Source organism: Lolium perenne, chromosome 5 (assembly GCF_019359855.2).
Source record: "Lolium perenne isolate Kyuss_39 chromosome 5, Kyuss_2.0, whole genome shotgun sequence".
NCBI lineage: Eukaryota > Viridiplantae > Streptophyta > Magnoliopsida > Poales > Poaceae > Lolium > Lolium perenne.
Window position 1 is genome coordinate 70,590,326 of NC_067248.2, and position 25,919 is coordinate 70,616,244.

The 25,919-nt window shown below is 52.9% G+C and overlaps 1 pseudogene; it reads left to right on the forward strand.

The window, feature by feature from the left end:
• Positions 1–16,034: 16,034 nt before the first annotated feature.
• On the forward strand, positions 16,035–16,139 carry LOC127321465 (small nucleolar RNA Z247; annotated as a pseudogene).
• The last annotated feature ends 9,780 nt before the right edge of the window (positions 16,140–25,919 follow it).

A 25,919-nucleotide genomic window follows, 5' to 3' on the forward strand; every position in this document is an offset into this window, starting at 1 on the left:
GTTGCAAAAGGTAAAGTGAAGGTATGCAAGATTAGTACTCGTGAAGCATATGATGACTAAGCCTGTCCCTGTGTCCAAGTTTGAGCTTTGTTCAAGCTTGGTTGGTATAACTGTCTAGCCCAAGTGGCTATTGGCGCCAGCAAGTGTTTCCTTTGTTGATTCAGGTGATTGTTGAAGTTCATGCTACAAGGAATTTGTCTCAAGGTGGAGTTTGTTATATTGTGATCCAAATTCCAAGAAGAGGCTAACTTCTGACGAGCGGAGCGAGGCCCGTCGCCGGTAGGCTTGGGCCGAGTGAAGCGATTTTGAAGTTAGCCCACACCGAGGCCCAGCAGGTGCACTGGGGGGTGCCCGTCGCCGGTAGGCTTGGTACGGATCGTTGCCACCGTCTATATATTTTCCCTGTAAGCCGCCGCTAGGGTTTTGTCGCATCATTGTACACCCACGGCGTTTGTAAACACCACAGAAATAGTGAAGTTTTGCTGGCTGGCGCCCGTGGTTTTTCCCTTGTATGTTGCAAGGGTTTTCCACGTTAAAATCTCGTGTCCCCTGCAGTGTTTTCTTTTTCGTTCTTCGTTTATTGTGCATCTCGATTATAACAAAAACACCCGCACCCATGAGTGTAAGTACAAAATTATTTTCAATAAGTTATTTTCTTTTTTAAAGGAAGTTTTCGAACATATTAACAAAGAACACACTTTTTTAAGGAATGCATAAACAGGGCGCTGCTCAATGCTTATCTATCCAGTTTCAAGTATTTCGACCTCTCGTGCTTTACTGCATCATTTTTTTGTTGTTTTTGTTTTTTCTTTTCCACATGATGCATGCGCAATTGACTTCACATAGGAGGAAGGGCTGTGATTTAGAGTTCATCATGGTTCTGCGGATGTATATATGCCGGGCTTCATTTTTTCTAATTCCATGCCAGTAAAGAACTGGAATCGATTCATCTTTTCCAAAACTGATTAGCATAGGAATAGTTTTGTACATCCATGAAACATGAGGCTGATGAATAAAATCGATAACAATTTATGAAAAGATCGTGTCTATGTGCTTCCCTTAATAATGTAAGCCCTAATATCCGGTAAAAGTCTACCTTGGTAGAGAGAACCATGAAGCATCTCAACATTAACATCGATTTTAAATTGATCTTTTTTCCATTCTAGGATCAAAGCCACAGCTACACACTACAGCTTCCCACTTCTCAGAATAAGCAGTGACCACGGAATTGTATGTTATGTTTCTGACAAAATTTAGTCAATTCATTAGAATCATTATAATTTAGTTTTTCCTTGTTCTGCCCCTGCAGTGCCACTTCAGTTCATTCTCAAATGCTCCCCAATTGAAATCCTTCACCAAGAAATCAGAAAGACCCTCATGAAGAAATCATCATGAGAAATGATCACCTGTAATATCTTGTTGTATGGCATTAAAATTATGGACACGTTGAGTTGCTGCTATTTACATGCTTTACTTGCCCAATTGTGGTGAACTCACGCCTACAGATAGTGCATCATCTTCCAAAACAACTGCTTAACCCTTCTTCTAACTGAGGATTTTTAATATCAGTCTGGATTAAACTATCAGGCCACCCCTGTTACACCAACGCATAGCAGAGGTGGCAGGTCAGACGACCAGGAGAACCGAACAACGATTAGGATTACCCCCCAAGGTGTGTCCGGCTTCTCGGACAGGGGGTTCCTACACTTGGGCAGATTCTGGATGTATAGGGGGGAACTCCCTCGGAGGTGAACCGGAGAGAAACTTGGGATCATATGGGATGATCCTTGTTACCACATGTACCTATGACCTAACCAAGCTAAAATGGAGGCATATGCCCACCGGGGGACCCCCGATGGGATGCAGTCAAAGGGGTAGACCGCGCGGTCAACATAACTAGGGTTTCGTCAGAAATCGAGCCTCAGAGGGGGTGAATGGCCCCAAAACTTGTGTGTGTCCACATGGCATGGCATGCACAAAAGTGATACATTTAAGAACTTAAGACCCACACACGAACCGAAACACTTAAAGAACTACACCCACACACAGGAACCAAAACACTTAAAGAACTACACCCACACAGGAACCAACAAACACTTAAAGAACTAGACCCACACACAAACCAAAACATTTAAAGAACTACACCCACACACGAACAAAGCACTTAACACTGGGTTGACGCATGACCCGCTAGACACACGGACTCGACACACACACATATTAATCAGAAGTCGAAATCTTCATCCTCGCTGGGGGTGTCCTCTGAAGCGGTGGTTGTGAGGTTCCACGACCACCGTTCATCATCCTCCCCCCATGTCGACGCCTCTCCTTTGGCGTACTCTGCTTCAACCTCGGCCTTCCTCTGCCGCTTTCCCGCCCTCTTCTCTCTCCTGTACGTCTGCTTCTCCTTCCAGAATGCGCGCGTGGCCGCGACGTCTCCGGGATGGTCTCTGCGCCACTGTGCCATGAACTGCTCATCCGCCTCGGTGGTATCAATCCGCCGTTGGCCAGACCTGTACCGCCGCGCTTCACCCTGTGAGCGAAGTAGCGGCTCAGTAGAGAGACTCTGAGCTTCCGTCAGAGACCTGACCTCCGGGAAGTTCATTTCGTGGCGCGGCCAGCCAAACCTCCAAGCCGCAACGTCGTATGCGCGGGCAGCAGCCTCCTTCGTATAGAAGGTGCGGAGCCACACACGCGTTCCACCGGCAGTGATTTCAGCCGCGAAATGTCCCGCAGGCAGCAGGCGAACGCTGATGAAGCCCGTGTTGCTACGGCGACGAGGAGCCATCTCAGCGGTAGCTCAGCTTAGAGGATTTTGTGGTGCTGTTGGATGAGAGAAGTGATGAGGGGAGAAACGTTGCTGGTGCTGTTAGTGGAGAAGACATGGCTATATATAGGCCGACGAGGGGCTGAAACGGCGGGAAAACTTGTCGGGAGAGAATGGGCGGGAAAGGGTGGGCGGGAAAACTTGGCGGGAGAGAATGAGCGGGAAAGGGTGGGCGGGTAAACTTGGCGGGAAATCATGGCGGGAAAAAAGGGCGGGAGAGAAGCAGCAAGAAAGGGTGGGCGGGAAAAAAGGGTTTCGTCAGAAATCGAGCGTCGGATCTAGGGAATGGCCCCAAAACTTGTGTGTGTCCACATGGCATGCGCAAAATTGATTTGAGATGGTTTTATATCCAAGGCTACCCCCCAGGTGTGTCCGGCTTCTCGGACAGGGGGTTCCTACACTTGGGCAGATTCTGCATGTATAGGGGGGAACTCCCTCGTACGTGAACCGGAGAGAAACTTGATATCATATGGGATGATCCTTGTTTCCACATGTACCTATGACCTAACCAAGCTCAAATGGAGGCATATGCCCACCGGGGGACCCCCGATGGGATGCAGTCAAAGGGGTAGACCGCGCGGTCAACGGAACTAGGGTTTCGTCAAAAATCGAGCGTCGGATCTAGGGAATGGCCCCAAAACTTGTGTGTGTCCACATGTCATGCACAAAATTGATTTGAGATGGTTTTATATCCAAGGCTACCCCCCCCCCCCCTCAGGTGTGTCCGGCTTCTCGGACAGGGGGTTCCTACACTTGGGCAGATTCTGCATGTATAGGGGGGAACTCCCTCGTACGTGAACCGGAGAGAAACTTGATATCATATGGGATGATCCTTGTTTCCACATGTACCTATGACCTAACCAAGCTCAAATGGAGGCATATGCCCACCGGGGGACCCCCGATGGGATGCAGTCAAAGGGGTAGACCGCGCGGTCAATAGAACTAGGGTTTCGTCAGAAATCGAGCGTCGGATCTAGGGAATGGCCCCAAAACTTGTGTGTGTCCACATGGCATGCACAAAGTTATTTGAGATGGTTTAATATCCAAGGCTACACCCCCAGGTGTGTCCGGCTTCTCGGACAGGGGCTTCCTACACTTGGGCAGATTCTGCATGTATAGGGGGGAACTCCCTCGTACGTGAACCGGAGAGAAACTTGATATCATATGGGATGATCCTTGTTTCCACATGTACCTATGACCTAACCAAGCTCAAATGGAGGCATATGCCCACCGGGGGACCCCCGATGGGATGCAGTCAAAGGGGTAGACCGCGCGGTCAACAGAACTAGGGTTTCGTCAGAAATCGAGCGTCGGATCTAGGGAATGGCCCCAAAACTTGTGTGTGTCCACATGGCATGCACAGAAGTGATTTGAGATGGTTTTATATCCAAGGCTACCCCCCCAGGTGTGTCCGGCTTCTCGGACAGGGGGTTCCTACACTTGGGCAGATTCTGCATGTATAGGGGGGACTCCCTCGTACGTGAACCGAAGAGAAACTTGATATCATATGGGATGATCCTTGTTTCCACATGTACCTATGACCTAACCAAGCTCAAATGGAGGCATATGCCCACCGGGGGACCCCCGATGGGATGCAGTCAAAGGGGTAGACGGCGCGGTCAACAAAATTAGGGTTTCGTCAGAAATCGAGCGTCGGATCTAGGGAATGGCCCCAAAACTTGTGTGTGTACACATGTCATGCACAAAAGTGATTTGAGATGGTTTTATATCCTACTCTACCCCCCCAGGTGTGTCCGGCTTCTCGGACAGGGGGTTCCTACACTTGGGCAGATTCTGCATGTATAGGGGGGAACTCCCTCGTACGTGAACCGGAGAGAAACTTGATATCACATGGGATGATCCTTGTTTCCACATGTACCTATGACCTAACCAATCTCAAATGGAGGCATATGCCCACTGGGGGATCCCCGATGGGATGCAGTCAAAGGGGTAGACCGCGCGGTCAACAGAACTAGGGTTTCGTTAGAAATCGAGCGTCGGATCTAGGGAATGGCCCCAAAACTTGTGTGTGTCCACATGGCATGAACAAAAGTGATTTGAGATGGTTCTATATCCAAGGCTACCCCCCATGTGTGTCCAGCTTCTCGGACAGGGGGTTCCTACACTTGGGCAGATTCTGCATGTATAGGGGGGAACTCCCTCGTACGTGAACCGGAGAGAAACTTGATATCATATGGGATGATCCTTGTTTCCACATGTACCTATGACCTAACCAAGCTCAAATGGAGGCATATGCCCACCGGGGGACCCCCGATGGGATGCAGTCAAAGGGGTAGACCGCGCGGTCAACAGAACTAGGGTTTCGTCAGAAATCGAGCGTCGGATCTAGGGAATGGCCCCAAAACTTGTGTGTGTCCACATGGCATGCACAAAAGTGATTTGAGATGGTTTTATATCCAAGGCTACCCCCCAGGTGTGTCCGGCTTCTCGGACAGGGGGTTCCTACACTTGGGCAGATTCTGCATGTATAGGGGGGAACTCCCTCGAACGTGAACCGGAGAGAAACTTGATATCATATGGGATGATCCTTGTTTCCACATGTACCTATGACCTAAACAAGCTCAAATGGAGGCATATGCCCACCGGGGGATCCCCGATGGGATGCAGTCAAAGGGGTAGACGGCGCGGTCAACAAAATTAGGGTTTCGTCAGAAATCAAGCGTCGGATCTAGGGAATGGCCCCAAAACTTGTGTGTGTCCACATGGCATGAACAAAAGTGATTTGAGATGGTTTTATATCCAAGGATACCCCCCCCCAGGTGTGTCCGGCTTCTCGGACAGGGGGTTCCTACACTTAGGCAAATTCTGCATGTATAGGGGGAACTCCCTCGGAGGTGAACCGGAGAGAAACTTGAGATCATATGGGATGATCCTTGTTTCACCATCTACCTATGAACTAACCAAGCTCAAATGGAGGCATAGGCCCACCGGGGGACCCCCGATGGGATGCAGTCAAAGGGGTAGACCGCGCGGTCAACAGAATTAGGGTTTCGTCAGAAATCGAGCATCGGATCTAGGGAATGGCCCCAAAACTTGTGTGTGTCCTAATGGCATGCACACAAGTGATTTGAGATGGTTTTATATCCAAGGATCCCCCCCCCCCCCGGTGTGTCCGTCTTCTCGGACAGGGGTTCCTACACTTAGGCAGATTCTGCATGTATAGGGGGAACTCCCTCGGAGGTGAACCGGAGAGAAACTTGACATCATATGGGATGATCCTTGTTTCCACATGTACCTATGACCTAACCAAGCTCAAATGGAGGCATATGCCCACCGGGGGACCCCCGATGGGATGCAGTCAAAGGGGTAGACCGCCGATGAAAGGGGTAGATCTACGGGGCTCCCAGATTAGGGTTTCTTCTACCAGAGAGAATATTGAGGTAAGATAGGGTAATTATTGGTACTACATGTTCCTATGACCTAACACAACACAAAGGAAGAGAAAATTCCATGGGTCAACTTTCATCGGAGGCCGGTGAAAGGGGTAGATCTGCGGGGCTCCTAGATTAGGGTTTCGTCTACCGGAGGGAATATTGATGTAAGATAGGGTAATTATTGATACTACATGTTCCAATGACCTAACACAACACAAATTAAGAGAAAAGTCCATGGGTCAATTGTTATCGGAGGCCGGTCAAAGGGGTAGATCTGCGGGGCTCCCGGATTAGGGTTTCGTCTACCGGAGGGAATATTGAAGTAAGAAAGGGTAATTATTGATACTACATGTTCCGATGACCTAACACAACACAAAGGAAGAGAAAAGTCCATGGGTCAGCTGTCATCGGAGGTCGGTCAAAGGGGTAGATCTGCGGGGCAACCGGATTAGGGTTTCGTGTACGGGAGAAAATATTAAGTTAAGATGTGGTTAAAAAAATTATGCGCATAGCTTGGGAATGTAGAAGATCAAAACAAATTTGCATGGACCTATATTAATATATTTTATAAATATAATTGACATTAATAAAATTTAAATAGAAAATAAGTTGAAAAAGGAAAAAAAAAAAGGGCTATGCCGAGGGCTGCCCTCGGCATATGGCTGGCCCTCGGCATATAGCCTAGGGTTATGACCAAGCGGCCGGTCGAGTTGGTCGAGCCGGACCAACTCGTTTCTACCCGACCCATCTCAACGCACGCGCCCATCACAACACCGCCGCACGCTCAGCCCCGCTCCCCGCACGCTCTGCTTCTCCCCCCGCCCGCGCCGCCACGCTCAGCCCCTCACCGCCGCCACGCTCCGCCCCGGCTGCCCTCCTCCCCTCGCTACCCTCTGGCCGCCCGCCGCCACGCTCCGCCCCGGCCGCCCTCCTCCCCTCGCTACCGTCGCCCTCCTCTCCCCTACGCCATCCTCCTCTCCCTTGGCGGTGCCGCCCCGCCCTCCTCCACTCCCCTGCCTGTGCCGCCCCGCCCGTTCCCTCTTCCCTGCCGGCAAGGCCTGCCCGGCCCCTCTTCCCTGCATTGGTAAGCTAGGGTTAGATCCCCTGTTTTTTTATTTTTCTATTTGCTTAATTGTTGTACTAGAAATACAATAGTGGGATAGAAATAGAATAGTGGAAATAGTTGAAAGAAATAAAATAGAATTGATTTGAAATAGCAATATAAATAGAATATTTGAAATTTGGACAGAAATAGAAATTAAATGGAAATGTGCAATAGAAATAGAAATGAATTTGTTTAATAATGGGAATATAAATGAATTTGTTTAATAATGGAAATAGAAATGCACATGTGAATTTGTTCTAATATTGTGAATTTGTAATAGGCCATGTGGTGACCGCCTCGTCATGAGCACCCCGGCGTGACGATCCCGGATCTTAACGTGCTTCTCGACGGTCGCCGATATCGACACTTGGTTGTAGGACTACTTCCTCTACAGCCGAGGGTGAGCTAAATTTCCAACTTCTTCTCCGCATTTTCTTATGTCACTAGATTCATTTTTCAAGTCCAGTTGCGTAACCTAGGTGTCACTTCCCATCCGCGAGCGTTACGCGGATAAATATGCATTAGTGGTCCGCATATTTTGAACCGTAACGCTTGCGGCATTTACGGGATAGTCGGCGGATGCGTAGTTGTCTACGTTTTCCATGTTCTACTCCGGTTCGAGTCAGGATTTCGGCGGCGCCTCCCCGTTGTTCTCCGGATGCACATCCTCTCGGCATTTTGCCGAGACGTGTATCGGGAGAGCAGCGGGGAGGTGCTGCCGAAATTCTGACTTGGACCGGGGTAGAGCATGGAGAACGTAGCCAACTACGGATCCGGCGGCTGCTAGGAGCCCACCTAGTAGAGATGTAGGTTGAAGCATGCGTTTCGCCTGGTAAAATAAATAAAAATATGATGCATTTAATTTCCTATTTGATATAAATGCTATGTATGTGGTTTGGCTCCCAATAAAGCAGAGGATGGCTGATAATGGATGGATGTACAATGAGCGTGTTAGTGCGACAGAGAAAACAGCTGAGTGGACAAGGAAGACCCATTTTCTAGTGAATGAGTTAGCGCATGGTACAAAGGGGCTGGTTCGGCCACTTTGCCCTTGTGTTCGCTGCGTGAAGCGTCTCCGTCGTGGAAAGGATGAAATGTATAAACACCTTCTGCAATATGGGTATATGCATGGGTACGTCCCGGAAGTCGACTTTGATGAGCGCGAACGTGACAGAGGTGAGGTGATGCGGCAGCGGCTCAATGGCAATGAGTACGATGGAATTAGAGACTTTCTAGATGATCTCGTCCATGCCGATGTCCCGGATTCGCCACCTCCAGAACCGGAGGCGCCGCCAGAACCGGAGGAACCTCCAGAACCGGAGGAACCAGAGCCAACCGCGAAGGCCTTCTATGATATGATTGCCGCGGCTAAGAAGCCTCTGTACGAGGGCGCCGCGATTTCTCAGCTCGATGCCATCTCCCAATGTCTAGCCGATAAGACCCGGTACAACACCACCCGTGAGGGCTTCGAAGCAAATCTGAAAACACTTGGTAACATGTTGCCCAAAGATCATTGTCTGCCTAAAATCCTGCACGCGACGAGGAGAATGATGAAGGACCTCAACATGGATTATCAGAAGATAGACTGTTGTCCCAAAGGCTGCGTTCTAATTTGGAGACAGTTTGCGGAGGACAAGTACTGTCCCATCTGTAAGCAGTCTAGGTATGCAGAGGTGACGGGAAAGGATGGTCAGGTGAGGCAGTCAAGCACCGCAAAGTCGATTCTTCGATATCTCCCATTCATAAAAAGAATCCAGCGGCTTTACATGCACGAGGAGACAGCCAAACAGATGACGTGGCACAAGCATGGGAAGAGATTTGTGGACGAAAACAAGCAGTTGAAGATGGGACATCCATCCGATGGTACGGCATGGAAGAACTTCGATAGGAAATTCCCCCTGAGGGCAGCCGAGGCTCGGAATGTCAGAATTGCGATAGCAACAGATGGCTTCAATCCATATGGTATGTCGACTGCCAATTACAGTTGCTGGCCCATGTTTGTTATTCCGCTCAATCTCCCTCCCGGAGTCCTAATGACGAGGAAGACCATGTTTCTGTCGATGATTATTCCAGGCCCTGAATACCCGGGGAAGAATTTGAGTGTCTACATGCAGCCGATTGTGGAAGATTTGAACCACTCTTGGCACCACGGGACACTGACGTACGATCGAGCAACGAAGACAAACTTCTACATGAAAGTTTGGTTGCAGTATACCATGCATGACATGCCCGGGTACGCCCTAACATGCGGATGGTGTACAGCTGGTAAGTGGCCATGCCCAATGTGCAGACACCGGCTTGAGTTCCTTTGGCTACAGAAGGGTCGCAAGTATGTTGCGTTTGACAAGAATCGACAGTTCCTCAAAAGGATACATTCGTTTAGAGAAGACAAAAAGAACTTCAAGAAGGGCAAAGTTGTGCATGAAAAAAAAAGATGTGCCAAAGTTTGATGGTAAACTTGTTGAAGCCGAGCTACGTGCTCTTGTGCCGGCAGCGACGCTAACTGGCCATCAATTTGAGGGATATGGTGTAACGCACAACTGGACTCACGAGGCGGCCTTAACGAAGCTCGAGTATTACAAGGAGCTCGAACTTCCCCATAACATCGATGTGATACACACCGTAAAGAATGTCGCGGAGTCCGTCTTTCACACATGCCTGAACATTCCCGGGAAGTCAAAGGATAATGTCAAGGCTAGAGTCGATGTTGAGAACCTCTGTGATAGGGAAAAATTACACATGAAGCGTCCTATTGGCCGTCAAAAGAATTGGTTCAAGCCACATGCCAACTTCTGCCTTGATTCCATCCAAAAGAAGGAGGCATTCAGGTGGCTCAAATACGTCGTGATGTTCCCTGATGGTTATTGCTCGAATATGAGTAAGGGAGTCAATCTTTCGACGGGAAAAGTCACCGGGCTCAAGAGTCACGACTATCATATATGGATTCAACGGCTCATGCCGGTGATGCTTCGAGGGTATATCCCCGAGAAAGTCTGGCGAGTGCTTGCGCAGTTGAGCCATTTCTTCCGCACGCTATGTGCTAAGCAGATATGTCCCAAGGTTATTGCAAAGCTACAAGATACAGTGCCGGAGTTGCTATGCAATTTGGAGATGATATTTCCGCCGGGCTTCTTTACTCCGATGGCACATCTCATTGTGCACCTCGCCAACGAGGCACTCTTGGGTGGCCCGGTGCAGTTTCGTTGGCAGTTCTGTATTAAGAGAGAGTTTAAGTATATTCGAAAGATAACTGGAAACAAGGCCAAGATTGAAGCATGCATAGCTGAGGCAATATGCCTTCGGGAGATGGCAGATGCCGTGACAACGTACTATCCCGATGATGTTCCGACTCAGCATAACCCGGTCACTCGTTACAATGTCGACGTGCCCGAGAATGACCCCAAGCTAAAACTATTCCAATTCCCCAGTGGCAAGGCTGGTAAAGGAACAAAATATAAATTGGAGAACGAAGAGAAGGATTGTATAATGCTATTTGTGCTTATGAACAAGGAGGAAGTGATCCCATTCGTAAGGTAAAATGGTGAACAAATTACTTTGCAGCTAGTAACCTCGTCTCGGTCTAATGCTTATTTTCTCCTTTCAGCCAATTCACGGATGAAATGTGGGCGTATGATGAACTGCCCGAACCCTCGGAGATGGACACTCTACTGAAAGAAGGTACTCCGGGAATTAATAAAAACTTTGTGAAATGGTTCATGGAAAAAGTAATTTCTAACCTTTCCTCTTACATTGCAACATGTGACTTGTCCCTCTTATTACACGTAACTAATGCACACAACAAATTTGAAATGTTCTTGTAGGGCCGTGAGAGAAACGTTGATATGATAGATGAGTTGAAATGCGTTTCCCAAGGTTGTAGCCGTGAGGTGACCAAGTATGAGAAGTATGATGTGAATGGGTTTCGCTTCCATACAGAGACGCACCAGAAGGGCCGGGCGAATCCCAAAACGATAAATACTGGGGTCTTCACCAAAGGAGCCAACAACTTTGATTACTACGGAAGGTTACAGAGTGTATACGAGTTGACATACAATCCTACGAACGTGCAACTCAATATCGTCGTGTTCAAGTGTCATTGGTTCGACCCAATAGGTGGACAGAGAAGTGATAAGTCCATTGGGTTAGTTGAAGTTAAGCCTTCAACCACCTATAGCGGAGCCGATGTCTTTGTTGTGGCTCACCAAGCCAAGCAAGTTTATTATTTTCCCTACCCATGCCAGAAAGCGGAACTCAAGGGTTGGGAAGTCGTCTTCCAGGTATCGCCACATGGTAACCTACCGGTTCCCTCTGAGGATGATTACAACAACATTGACCCCGTAACATACGAGGGGATTTTCTATCAAGAGGAACAGGACTTCGGGGAATATATTTTAGAACCGTTAGTTGAAGAGGACCTCGGGAACGAAGCAGAAACTCGTGGTGAGTCAGTGGTGGATCTAAAGGACATATCTATGCTCGAGAAGTTACTTCAGGCGAATGACAATTATGATGAGCCTCCACCCATCGACCCTTCAACTTTGTACTCAAAAGATAGTGATAGTGATAGTGAGCCAGAGAAAGAGAGAGAGAAAGAGACGGAGTATGAGAGTGAGAGTGAGAGTGATGATGGCTGGTGAGGGTCTTTTATTCTTAGTATTTATTTGTCAACATGCTTCTTAATTGCATTGTGCCTTTTATTCTTAGTATCTTCATTTTATTATGTCAACATGCTTCTTAATTGCATTGTGCCTTTTATTCTTAGTATCTTCATTTTATTATGTCAACATGCTTCTTAATTGCATTGTGCCTTTTATTCTTAGTATCTTCATTTTATTATGTCAACATGCTTCTTAATTGCATTGTGCCTTTTATTCTTAGTATCTTCATTTAATATGTCTTTGTGCTTAACTGTTTTATTCTTCTCAATGCAGGTGACTGAACAATATGAGCAGCGGCAAGGTAGACTCCGAGAGCTTGCTTAAGACACTGGCGCAGGTGAAGAGGAATATTCCTAGACCCACTAGACGGAGTGATCGAGCCATCGTGCCCAATCCGTGTTATGTCGATGGTACCGATGGACGAGGACGAGGAGGACGAGGTGGAGGACGAGGACGAGGAGGACGAGGTGGAGGACGAGGTGGCGGCGGGGTACACATGGACTTTGACGAGCCACCCTCTGCTTCTGGCGACGTGGCTCCTGAGTTGTTCCTAGAGGGTCCATCTAGTGGGGAGGTGGACATGGAGACGGAGTCTACACACGAGTCAGACTCTAGGGCTGAGTTGGAGGTGATGGAGGGTGGGGTGCGCCGAAGCCCTTGAAGATTCGTGGAGAAGCTAGAGTCCCCGAGGCGAGGAAGGAGCCTAAGACCCATGATGACAAGGCCCTTATGAGTAAGTGTACTACTTCAGAAATTTCGAACATGTATTTTTCATCTTGGGCAAAATAAACAATTTGGCATTTGTACTAATGTGTGATTTATTTGCAGCAACTGGACATGGGAGGTCAAGCCAGCCCGCGTGCCTAACAGCTTGCTTGGGGCTCTGATTAAGAAGTTCTGGCCGGGCAGATACACTCCCCTTAGCACGGTCCCCGGTGGCGAGACGAAGCTAGCCACTACTTGGGCAGACTATGAGGATGCCCCTGCCGTAGGCTTCGCGACAGATGCTGAGGCTGTGACCACCAAGTTCTGGGTAAGACATATACTTCTCGAGCACCGTTCATTGTTGATGGCCCTAATGTGCTAACTCATGACTTTCACAACTGATTTATGCATGATTAAAGTGCTTCTACCGTGTGGACCCGGAGCATGATGCGCGAGCGCGTCTCACTTTGCGTGGCGCTTGCGAGAGGTTGACACCGCAGCAGTGGTACAACCAAAAGGTCACCTCCGCTAGTGCCTTCTGGGCTAACAAGGGTAAGAGGGTCAGGAAGGAGTACTTTGTGGGTAACCAGCCTACGGATGAATGGGCAATGACCATTGATGAGTACATGTCGGTGAGTAAAATGTCAATGAGATTCTACATTGCTGCTAAGTTTTCATTGGATTATCTTGAGTTGAGTATTGCGTTTTCAGGTTTGTCCCGAGTGGGCCGAGCAGCATAGGGAGGCATGGGAGGAGCTGATTAGGGCGAGGTGGCTTAGGGAAGACGAGGAGTTTGCAGCCGTGTCGAGGCGGAACATGGAGAACCGAGGCACCGGTGGCACACACTGCGCGGGAAGCCGCGACTACACCCGCTACAAGGGGAAAAAGGTATGTATATACATGGAACGACCTTCTTTCATTTCCCGTCATGTTACATTTGTGGTACGCATAACTTTTCTTTCCGCGATGCAGGTGGCCGAGGCAGCACCTGGGGTGGTGCTTCATGATGCCCAGATATATGACATGATGCGGACGAAGCAGAAGCCAAATCCCGCATTGCCTCAGCCCCAGTACTACGGCAATGCCAAGGCCGCCAAGGAGGACTACTGCGACATGGTCAAGTCTCGTCACCCCGAGGTGGATGACCCCTTGAGCATTCCGATCGACGAGGAGTCGTTGGTCCTGTCGGGGCGCGGGCGTAGGCATGGCCGTTACCCCTTTCTGAATAAGGCGGTCAAGCCTACCCCAGCCACGAGCTACACGCATCTCAAGCATACCCTCACCGCCGACAGCCTCCAGCCTCGTCCACGGCCTGCTCGTCCACCCGCCTATGATGTAAGTTTTCCTCATTTTCATCCTCTTTCCGGTTTTCCTTCCTACATGGCTAAGTGTTGACGAGATTCATTGTTTCTGAAATTGTAGCCTGAGTTCGAGGCGGCCTTCGAAGCCTGTAATGAAGCGTATCAGCAGGCCGCTGCGCAGTGGAATAGGCAGAATACGGCCTACATGGCGTATATAGGAGTAAGTCTGAATCTTTCTTCTCGCAAGTAGAAGACAAGTCTCAGTTTGATGCTTTATTTCTGCAAAGCCTAACTTGTAACCTATCTTGTAGGAAATGATGATTTCTATGTCTACTGGTACACCGCCACCGGCTCGAGTTACCGTGGCGGGGGACATGCCTATCATGCCATCGAGGGCAGCTTTCGCTGCGACTTACTACGGATCCACACCGGAGGTAAGTTCTTTGCCAAACCGGTAGTTACCACTTTCCTTTGCCTCGCAAGTTGCTAACATATAGGGAACACGTAGGGAACGGGATGGTCAGGGAACCAGGCCTCGCCGGGTGGGCGCGAGGTCACACCGGTTCATGAAGGTGGTCGGTCTCCTGGGCGTTCTGCTGGTGCCTCTCCGTCGACTACTCCTGGGACTACTCCCGGTGCCTCTCCGTTGACTTCTCCTGGGCGTACTTCCGGTCCTTCTCCAGGTGGTTCTTTTGCAGCTTCTACCGGAGCGCAACCCCGGGCTGCTCGTTTCGCCAACGATGTGGGCGGACACACCCCGCCCGGGTCCTTCCTCCGCTAGTCAGCTTAGAACTAGGGTTTGCTTGCTACTACTATGTATTTGGATGACATGGCACTCTCCGCTCTCCGCTTGTATGCTATTATTTGCACCATGTGTGGTATTATGTGGATTATATGATATTTATGTGAATTATGGCGAATTTGGTCGATTTTGGATGAATTTGGATGAATTGGACCTGCTGAATTGCATTGCAATTGAATTGGAACAGAAACTGGATCTGGAAAAAGAAAAAAAATGTTGCAAGGCCTACGACGACGGCATTGCCGTCGGCATAGACACTGACATGGACTATATGGTCAGGTCTATGCCGACGGCAATGCCGTCGGCGTAGACCATGCGTCTGGACGGCCGCCACGTGGCCATGCCATGCACGGCCCTATGCCGTGGGGGTTGCCCTCGGCGTAGACGCCCACCTGGCTGCACCAGCTCGCCCCACGTCGCCCCGTTCGTCGCCGGGCCGCTACCGTACGCCGAGGGCAGGCCGTCGGCGTCTGCCGACGCGCCGTTAACGGTGACGACGCGCCGCCAGGAGACGCCGAGGGCAGCTACGCCGAGGGGCTGACCTGGCCGTCGGCGTAGGGCGTGTACGCCGAGGTCCGGCCATACGTCGACGGCACGCCGAGCTACGCCGAGGAGCCTATACGCCGAGGCTCTACGCCGAGGGCTGCCGTCGGCGTAGCCTACGCCGAGGGCCAGGCGCGGCTACGCCGAGGGCAGCTGGCCGTCGGCACCTCGTGGGATTCCTGTAGTGAACCCTAGCGACACACCATCTGATGGCGTCCTCATCCTCTGCTGCAGCCAATCTGGCGGCTGCCCTAGGAGCGCCTCCGACGGAAAAACTGTCTCGCGACAATCACGTGTTCTGGAAGACTCAAGTTCTCCCGGCTCTTCGCGGCGCGCAGGTCATGGGGCTACTAGATGGCACCGATCTCGCCCCGGCCAAAACAATTGAGGTTGAGGATGAAGAAAAGAAGAAAGTTGCAGCACCGAATCCAGCATATGCCGTCTGGCTCGCTCGAGACCAGGCCGTGCTGAGTTACCTCGTCAAGTCTCTGAACCACGACCTTCTTGCTCAAGTCGTTGGTCTGGAGCACGCCCATCAGGTCTGGTCTACTATGGAGGCGTTATTCTCCTCCCAGTCCCACGCCCGTGTGAATATGCTGCGTGGCGCCCTCTCTAACACCAAGAAACTAGCAATGCCGGCCGCTCAATTCATTGCCAAGATGAAGGGCTTCGTCTTGGAGCTCGCCGCCGCCGGGAAACATGTTGATGATGATGAGTTGAAGGGCTACATCCTTGCAGGCCTTGATGGTGAATACACTCCGTTTGTGGCATCTATCAATGCCGTGCCCACCACCACCTTGAACGACATGTGTGCTCAGCTGGAAGCATATGATTACCGCCAATCCATGTTGTCTGAAACTGGGCAGAGTACTGGGACGTTTCAGTCCTCTGTGAATGCTGCTGCTCGAGATCGCCCTCTCTATCCCAACCGTGACAATGGTCGGCCAGATGGAGGACACTACCGCCGTGAGGATGGACAGTACAGGGATCGACGTGATGATCGTCCTGGTGGCTCCTATCGTCGTGATGACCGTGATACGTATCGCCGCGCCGACTGTGATGTTCAGCGCCGTGATGCTCGTGATGGTGGCCAATACCGTCGTGATGGTGGTCGCCCCCGTGACCGCCGTGATGACCGCCGTGATGACCGCCGAGGTGGTTATGATGATCGTCGTGATAATCGTCGTGAGGGTAGTCGAGGTGGCCGTGGCCGTGGGCGCACCCCTACTCGTTTTGTTGATACTACATGTCAAATATGCACAAAATATGGCCACCCCGCTCGTGACTGTTGGTGGCGCTACGCTGATCGTGATGATGATGAGGATGATTCCCACACTGAGAGGGGCGCATATGGCGTTGATACCAACTGGTACATGGACACTGGCGCCACTGATCACATTACTGGAGAACTAAACAAGTTGCACACTCGGGACAATTACAGGGGACGTGATCAAGTCCACAATACCAGTGGTGCAGGTATGACAATTCAACATATAGGTCATTCAACATTGCATACTCCTCATAGTTCTTTACAACTACGCAATATTCTACATGTTCCTAGTGCCACTAAGAAACTTTTATCCGCCCATAAAATTGCCCTAGACAATAATGCCTTTGTTGAATTTCACCCTTTTTTCTTTTTGATCAAGGATCAGGCAACCAAGCAAATCCTGTTTAGAGGTCCGTGTCATGACGGCTTATATCCTCTTGTGCCCATTGCCGCCGGGTCCCACAAGCATGCTTTCATCACGATCAAGCCGTCTTCATCCACTTGGCATCGTCGTCTAGGGCATCCATCATCGTTCATCGTTCAACAAGTTATTAGGAAGAATAATCTCTCGCATTCCCCAGAAATAAATCCATATGTGTGTGATCCCTGCCAACAGGCCAAGAGTCACCAGCTCCCATAACCCACCTCCACTAGTGTGTCTACTGTTCCTTTGGAACAGGTATTCTCTGATGTATGGGGTCCAGCTCCAGTTTCTGTTGGTAAACACCAGTATTATGTAAGCTTTATTGATGATTATAGCAAGTTTACTTGGATCTATTTGCTCAAAAAGATATGTGATGTCTATCAAGTTTTTCTCAATTTCCAACAACTTGTTGAACGCAAATTTGGTCGCAAAATAATTACCATGCAAACTGATTGGGGTGGTGAATATGAAAAACTCCATGGTTTCTTTCAAAAAGTGGGCATTACTCATCATGTATCTTGTCCTCATGCTCACCAACAAAATGACTCGGCTGAGCGTAAACACAAACATATTGTAGAGGTTGGTCTTGCTTTGCTTGCAAACGCCTCAATGCCTCTGAAATTTTGGGATGAAGCTTTCCTTACTGCCACATTCCTCATTAATCTGCTACCCACAAAAATCCTCCAACTTGAGTCCCCCGCTGAAAAGCTCCTTAATATCACGCCAAATTATGATGCTCATCGTATTTTTGGTTGTGCTTGTTGGCCTAATCTTCGCCCCTATAATACTCGCAAACTCGCTTTTCGGTCCAAACGATGCGTCTTTCTAGGCTACAGTCCTCTTCATAAAGGCGTGAAGTGTCTTGATGTGGCCACTGGTCGCATCTATATATCCCATGATGTTGTCTTTGATGAAAACATTTTTCCGTTTCAGTCACTTCATCCTAATGCTGGTGCTCAGCTCCGTTCTGAAATACTTTTGTTGCCTACTTCATTAGCACCTACATCATCTACTAATGAGGATATGCATGTTGATGATCATATGCACATTGTCCCGGTCACTAAGAGCATCTCCACTCGTCCCCACGACGAGGCCCCCAGGACGGCGATTTGTCATCCGGATGGACGAAAACGGCCCAGTCGCGCCCCCGGTTCCTCGTTTTCGTCCGGATTAGGCCTTTCATCCGTCCGGGGAGCCCAGGCCATCCCCGGCCCCCCGGGGAGCGCTCGGGGACTCTGGATGAGAGAAAATCGCGGGAAACGTTTGGTGGCCCCGACCTGTCGGCGACAATGGCATGGGTTTCTACGGCAATACCCTCGTCTTTCCGATCTACGGCACTACCCTTGTCTTCCCGATCTACGGCAATACCATCGTCGAACGAAAGCTTTGAACTCTCAAGTGGTGCAACATAGTCAAATTATATATAATTCGAATAAACATAAAAATTACATATAAAAACTTAAAAACAAACTTAAACTACTACTTCTTCCTAGATGGCCCCGCCTCATCGTCGTGGCGGCGACGCTTCCGGCTTGTCACCTCCTCGTCGGAGGAAGTTGAGTCCTTGGCCTGCTCCGCCTGCTCCTCGGCTTCTTCCTCGGCCTCCTCCTCCTCCGCCTGCTCCTCGGCTTCTTCCTCGGCCTGCTCCTCGGCCGGCTCCTCGGCCGGCTCCTCGGGCTGCTCCTCGGCCGGCTCCTCGGGCTGCTCCTCGGCCGGCTCCACGGCCTGCTCCTCGGCCTCTTCGTCCTCCTCCTTGTCGTCATCCCATTCGTCCTCGCTGGCCGGCGGGGGGGAATCGTCGCTGCTTGACGATGCAGCTCGATCCCACCAATGGCGCCATCCAGGCGGCTTCCCCTCGCTGTCGGTGTCCGATGGCCAAGAGCAATCGCTCATGGTTGATAGAAGATGGTGAGGAGAGAATAGATGAATGGCGTCGGCCGTTCGAAACCGTATATGTAGGTCTCTCGACGAAGAGAGCGGCGGTTGCTCTTCCTCGGAGTTCATGCTCCATTACGGCGGTTGTCGCGTCGAGGCGACTTCGACCGTTCCCGACGAGGCGTTTGGGATGTCCAGACCACTTCGCGGACCATTACGGCGGTTCAAAGCGACGAGGGCACTCCGACGGTTGCCCTTCCCGGCGACACCGTCGCTATGCACGCGGTGGGTGAAGGCGACCATGGGCTCGCCACTGGAAAAATGGGCCTCCCCAGGCCAAAAAATACATCCATCCGGCGCTAAATAGCGCCGGATTTCGGCCTGGGGAGCCCCAACGGCTGGGGATGCTCTAACACCTTGCAGCTTGTTGAAGACGATACTGCAGCTCCATGCATCGTTACTCCAGTTTTTGATGAAACAAATGCTGCAGAAACTAGTGATATTCAGCAAACAAGCAGTGACACAGGTTTTGAGAATGATTCGTCTGTCAATTCTGCGACGGAAACTTCTTCTGGCAGCCAATATTCCCCGGACCCTGTTGGAAATAATCTTGCCTCTATTCAAATTAGTAACGTGAGTTTTCTAGGATAGTAGAAGCTTGCTAATCAGTTTGGTCGTGTCCCGTTTTGAACATGTAGTGTGTGTCCGTGTCCAAGTAGTCTACGTGAGTTTTCTTGTAGTTAGAATAGGAATTCATCAAGATTGAGAGTTGGTATACGAGTAGGAGTTCTAGTCCTAGTAGGTTTAGGTGGTTTCAGGTCGGTCAGCTTGGACGTGAATATATACACATCAAGGCTGAGTTCTGTAATATGATATTGTAGCAAGAAAACAGAAAAGAGAAATAAAGAGGAAAATTATAGGGTGCGACACGCACCCTTGGCCAAAGTTTTTTCGTGTGCGTGTTTTTGCCTAGTTTCATGTGATCGATCCGTGGGCGAATCCTAACAATTGGTATCAGAGCGAGGTCGAAGATTTGAAGCTACGCTTGCCCCGGGGAGGCGACCCATACTAGCGCCTCGGGGCGGGCTATCGTCGCTCGGCGGAGCGACGCAGAGGGACTGCTGGGTGTTGTCGTCGGCGAGGCAGAGGTGGATGATCGTTGATGGGAGAGGTGGTGCCGAGGTGCGGTACGAGAGTCTCATCAAGATAATCGTCCAGGAGTTTCGTCAAGGTCGTCTTCGGAGGAGTCCGATGAGTCAAAGAGTCAAGTGTGCACGTCTGCACGTCGAGTCGGCGTCGAGTCCGTGAGTCGTCGTTGTGTCCAAGTGCTTGTTTCTGTGAGGATCCGTTGCAGTTGAAGCGCGTCACGTTCGAGGAGTTGCTCGGGAGCAAGGATCGACGTGAGCGAAGACAAGGTGGTGAGGAGGCCATCTGCGTGTCTCGGCAAGGAGATCAATCTTGCGTGTAGTGGGACAGTGACCAGTTAAATTAGTAACGACGTGAAGACTGATGGTGCGTCCAGTCTTGCACGTTGCACGCGTAGATGCGACCGTGTGGGCTGGTAGTCCGGATCATGCGTTGGAGTTGAGTCGACGAGCTGCGAATCTACAATGAGTCAAGACCAGAAGAAGCACGAGGAGACGACAAGTCAAGATTAGGGGAAGATTGTTGGAAATAATCTTGCCTCTATTCAAATTAGTAACGTGAGTTTCCTAGGATAGTAGAAGCTAGCTAATCAGTTTGGTCGTGTCCCGTTTTGAACATGTAGTGTGTGTCCGTGTCCAAGTAGTCTACGTGAGTTTTCTTGTAGTTAGAATAGGAATTCATCAAGATTGAGAGTTGGTATACGAGTAGGAGTTCTAGTCCTAGTAGGTTTAGGTGGTTTCAGGTCGGTCAGCTTGGACGTGAATATATACACATCAAGGCTGAGTTCTGTAATATGATATTGTAGCAATGTTGAGTAACATATTGTATAGGTATAGGTCCCCGTATTTTTTCAGGGTTGTACCTGTAATTGAACATGTGTCCGCCTATATATACATGAGCAGCCGGCCCTATTGGTGTTGTGCAATCTCCAATATCTCTTCTACATGGTATCAGAGACCCTTCGGGTCCTGACCTAGCCGCCGCCTCCTCCCTCCTAGGGCGCCGCCGGCTCCTCCTCCTCCAACCCTAGCCGCCGCCCTTCTCCCTCCTAGGGCGCCGCCGGCCCCTCCCCACCCAACCCTAGCCGCCGCCCCTCTCTCACCCCGGGCGCCGCCGGCCATCTCCTGGAGCTTCCGCCACCCCGCCCTAGCCCTAGCCGCCTACCACCACTTCCGCTTCCGCCATGGATCGCTTCGACTCCTCCGGCTCCGGCTTCAACTCTTCAAGCTCCGGCAGCAGCAACCCCTTCGCCGGCCCCTCCGTCGCCGTCATCCGCGACATCCCCATCGCCGAGCGCGTGCCGGTGAAGCTCTCCACCACCGCTGCCAACTTCTTCCCGTGGAAGACGTACTTCGGGCTTCTCTTCCGCGAGTATGATCTCCTCGATCACGTCGACGGCACCATCGACCTCCTCGCCATGCCGCACGACCCCGAGTGGCTCGCCATCGACGCCACCATCATCCGCTGGTTTTACCAGACCGTCTCCAACGACATCTTTCGCACCGTCGTCCGCGACGGCGACTCCGCCCACACGGTCTGGGTTAAGATCACCGGCCTCTTCACCGACAACAAAATCCAGCGGGTCACCTTCCTCCAGCAAGAGTTCTTCGGCACCCATCAGAACGACATGTCCCTCGATGACTACGCCCTCAAGCTGAAGAGCCTCTCCGACGAGCTCCGCGACTTGGAGTTTCCGATCGATGACAAGATCATGCTCTCCACCCTATCGGCGGGTCTCGGCGAGGATCTCAGCAATGCCGCCTCCAACCTCACGCTCCTCGCCACGCCCACCTTCGAGCAGGCCGTGGCCTACCTGCGCCTCGAGGAGCGCCGCCTCAAGCATCTCCGGGCTCGGGTGGCTCACACCGCCTTCGTCGCCGGTTTCTCCCGTGGCGCTTCGGCTCCTGCGCCCCGCGCGCCCGCGCCTCGCCCCTCGGGTCCGCCGCCGGGCTTCCCTGCAGCCGGTCACCAGGCCGGCCAGACCGGCCCCTGGACCGGCACGCACGGTCAGCCGGCCAGCCAGACCGGGCCCTGGACCGGCCATGCCGGCGCCCCAGCCGGTCAGACCGGCCCCTGGACCGGGCAGGCGGCCTCTTCCGGCGGTGGTCGCCGCGGCCGTCGTCGCCATGGCGGTGGCGGCAATGGTGGTAACGCTGGTGCCCCTGCTTCTGCGCCCCGTCCATCTCAGCACACCGCCCCTCCGCCATGGACCGCCGGTCACAATCCGTGGACCGGGGTTGTTCACGCCTACTCCATGCCTGTGCCGCGCGCCCCCTACCCGGGCATCATGGGACCGCGTCCAGCCACCCACCAGGCGTTCTACGCGGCGCCCCAGCCTGCCCCGGCCTACGCCGCCCACCCGGGCGCGACTCCGTGGGATCCCGCGCTCCTGACCGCCCTCCAGAGCGCCCCCTCCGCTGGCGCGTATGGTGGCGGTGGCGACTGGTTCATGGACACCGGCGCCTCTGCGCATATGGCGGCGCACCCCGGTAACCTCTCCTTTTCTACACCCTCTTCCACTTCCTCCCGCATAATCGTTGGCAACGGTCATGCTCTTCCCATCACTCACACCGGTTCTGTGTCTTTTCCTTCCACCTCCACTCCTCTCTCTCTTCATAACGTCCTTGTTTCGCCTGACTTGATTAAAAACCTTGTTTCTGTTAAGTCTTTCTGTCGTGATAACCCTGTGACTGTGGAATTTGACGCTTTTGGTTTCTCTGTCAAGGATGGTCGTACCCGGATGCTCCTCCACCGATGTGACAGCCCCGGCGATCTCTACCCCGTTGGCGCGGCCTCCACCACCACCGGCCGTCCACTCGCCCTCTCCGCCGGTGTCGACCTTTGGCATGCCCGCCTTGGACATCCTAGCTACGCCGCTCTGCGTCAAATAATGCAAGGCTTTTCCTTTACTTGTAATAAAACGGATACTCACTCTTGTGAAGCATGTCGTCTAGGCAAACATGTTCGCCTTCCGTTTAGTTCCTCCTCCACAGTCGCGTCCTTTCCTTTTCAACTTATTCATAGTGATGTTTGGACCTCGCCAGTTGCGAGTAACTCTGGTTATAATTACTATCTTGTGATTCTTGATGATTACTCGCATTTTGTATGGACTTTTCCTCTTCGCCGTAAATCCGATGTTGCCACTACCCTCACCGCCTTCTTCGCCTTCATCTTCACTCAGTTCGGTCGCCCCATCCACGCCCTCCAAACCGACAACGGCAAGGAGTTCGACAACATCACCATTCGCTCCCTCCTCGCCACCCACGGCGCCGTCTTTCGCCTCACGTGTCCATACACCTCTTCACAGAACGGTCGTGCCGAACGGATGCTTCGTACCCTCAACGACTGCGTCCGCACCCTTCTGTTCCACGCCTCCATGCCCCCACGATTCTGGCCGGATGCCCTCGCCACGGCGACTCTCCTCGTCAACATCCGTCCGTGTCGTGTGCGTTGGTCCTACACGCCACATCAGCTCCTCTATGGTGTGCCGCCCGCCTACGATGACCTTCGCATCTTCGGCTGCCGGTGTTATCCTAACACTGCTGCCACCGCCGCGCATAAGCTTGCGCCGCGCTCTCTCCCCTGTGTGTTTCTCGGCTACCCCGCCAACACCAAGGGCTACCGCTGTTACGACCCGGTCTCCCATCGTGTCATCACTTCCCGGCACGTGTACTTTGACGAGTTGGTTTTTCCGTTTCAGCAGGGACTTCTGGCGACACCTCCGACGACGCCCCCGGCGCCCGCTGGCCCTCCTGCGGCCGCGCGCCCGCGACTGACCACGGCGGCCCCCTCTGCGCCGGCCCCGTCTGGTCCCTCGGCGTCTCCGTCGCCTTCGGCGCCCGCGGCGCTTCCCGTCGCCCGCGGCGCCCCCGTCGCCCGCGGCGCCCTCGGCGCCCCGGCGCCCCGTCGCCCCGGCGCCCCGTCGCCCGCGGCGCTCTCGCGCCCCGTCGCCCGTGGCGCCTCCGTCGCCCGTGGCGACCCCGGCGTCCCCGTCGCCCGCGACGCCCGTGGCGTCCCCGGCGCCCCGTCGCCCGCGGCGTCCTTCGACCTCGGGCGCTTCGTCGGCTGCCTCGTCGGGCGCCTCGCCGTCCGCCTCGCAACCCGTCGCTGCGGCCCCTGCGCCCATGCTCACCCGTGCACGTGCGGGCGTGCGACGGCCGTCTACACGCTACCCCGCCGACCAGTATGTCTGCGCGGCGTCTCCATCTGCCTTCACGGGCCAGCGGCAACAGCCTATTGCCGCACGACGGCGGCGCCCCTTCACCCGGCAGACCCGGCGCCGCACCGGTCCGACCGGTTCCCCGGCCGGGTCACTCGGTCTTCCGCCCGGCACGACCGGCCCTCCTGCCGGCCGACCCGGCCTGCCGCCCGGTCCGACCGGCTCCGCCACCAGCCCGGCGACCGCTCCTTCGCCAGTGCCCACCTCGGCTCGCGCTGCCTTACGCGACCCGCATTGGCGTGCCGCCATGCAGGAGGAATACGACGCGCTGCAGCGTAATCGGACCTGGGAGCTTGTTTCCCGGCCCCCTCGCGCCAACGTCATCACCGGCAAATGGGTCTTCAAGCACAAGCTCGGCCCCGACGGTACTCTCGAGCGCTACAAGGCGCGCTGGGTTGTGCGCGGCTTTCGGCAGCGCGCTGGCGTCGACTTCACGGATACTTTTGCCCCGGTTGTCAAACCGGGCACGATCCGTACAGTGTTGCACCTCGCCGCGTCTCGTGCCTGGCCAGTGCATCAGATGGACGTCTCCAACGCCTTCCTTCATGGCCATCTGCAGGAACGGTGTACTGTCAGCAGCCCATCGGCTTCGTCGACTCCGAGCGCCCCGATGACATGTGCTTGCTCTCTCGGTCCCTGTATGGACTGAAGCAGGCGCCCCGTGCCTGGTACCAGCGCATCGCCGGCTTCCTACATCAGCTTGGTTTCCGCTCCACACGTTCGGATGCGTCGCTGTTCGTCTACCGGACCGGCCACGACATGGCCTATCTACTGCTGTACGTCGACGACATCATTCTGACGGCCTCCACTGCTGGACTTCTTCGACAGCTCACCGACAGTCTTCGTGCTGAGTTTGCGTTGAAGGACCTTGGCCCGCTCCACTACTTCCTCGGCATCGAGGTTGTCCGGCGTGCGGATGGGTTCTTCCTTCATCAGCGGAAGTATGCTCACGAGCTCCTCGAGCGTGCCGGGATGCTCAACTGCAACCCCGCACCTACTCCTGTCGACACGAAGGCCAAGCTCTCTGCCAGTGATGGGTCGTTGGCGTCCGACGCGCCGTTCTACCGCTCCATCGTCGGTGCCCTTCAGTACTTGACGTTGACGCGCCCGGAGCTCCAGTACGCTGTGCAGCAGGTGTGCTTACACATGCACGCTCCTCGAGATGCTCATTGGGCCGCGGTGAAGCGGATTCTCCGCTACGTCTGTGGCACCATGGGCTACGGCTTGTCGTTGCACGCTTCGCCCTCGACGTCGACCGACCTCGTCGCCTACTCGGATGCGGACTGGGCGGGATGCCCGGACACGCGGCGCTCCACCAGCGGTTACTGCGTCTACCTCGGCTCGTCGCTCGTCTCTTGGTCCTCCAAGAGGCAGCCCACCGTGTCTCGCTCCAGTGCTGAGGCCGAGTACCGCGCTGTGGCCAACGCTGTGGCTGAGTGCACGTGGCTTCGCCAGCTTCTGTCTGAGCTCTCTTGTCCCGTTGACAAGGCTACGGTGGTTTTCTGCGACAACGTGTCGGCCGTCTATCTCTCCGCCAACCCCGTTCATCATCGGCGCACCAAGCACATTGAGTTGGACATTCACTTCGTTCGTGAGCAAGTTGCCCTCGGTCGTGTTCGAGTTCTTCACGTACCGACCTCTCAGCAGTT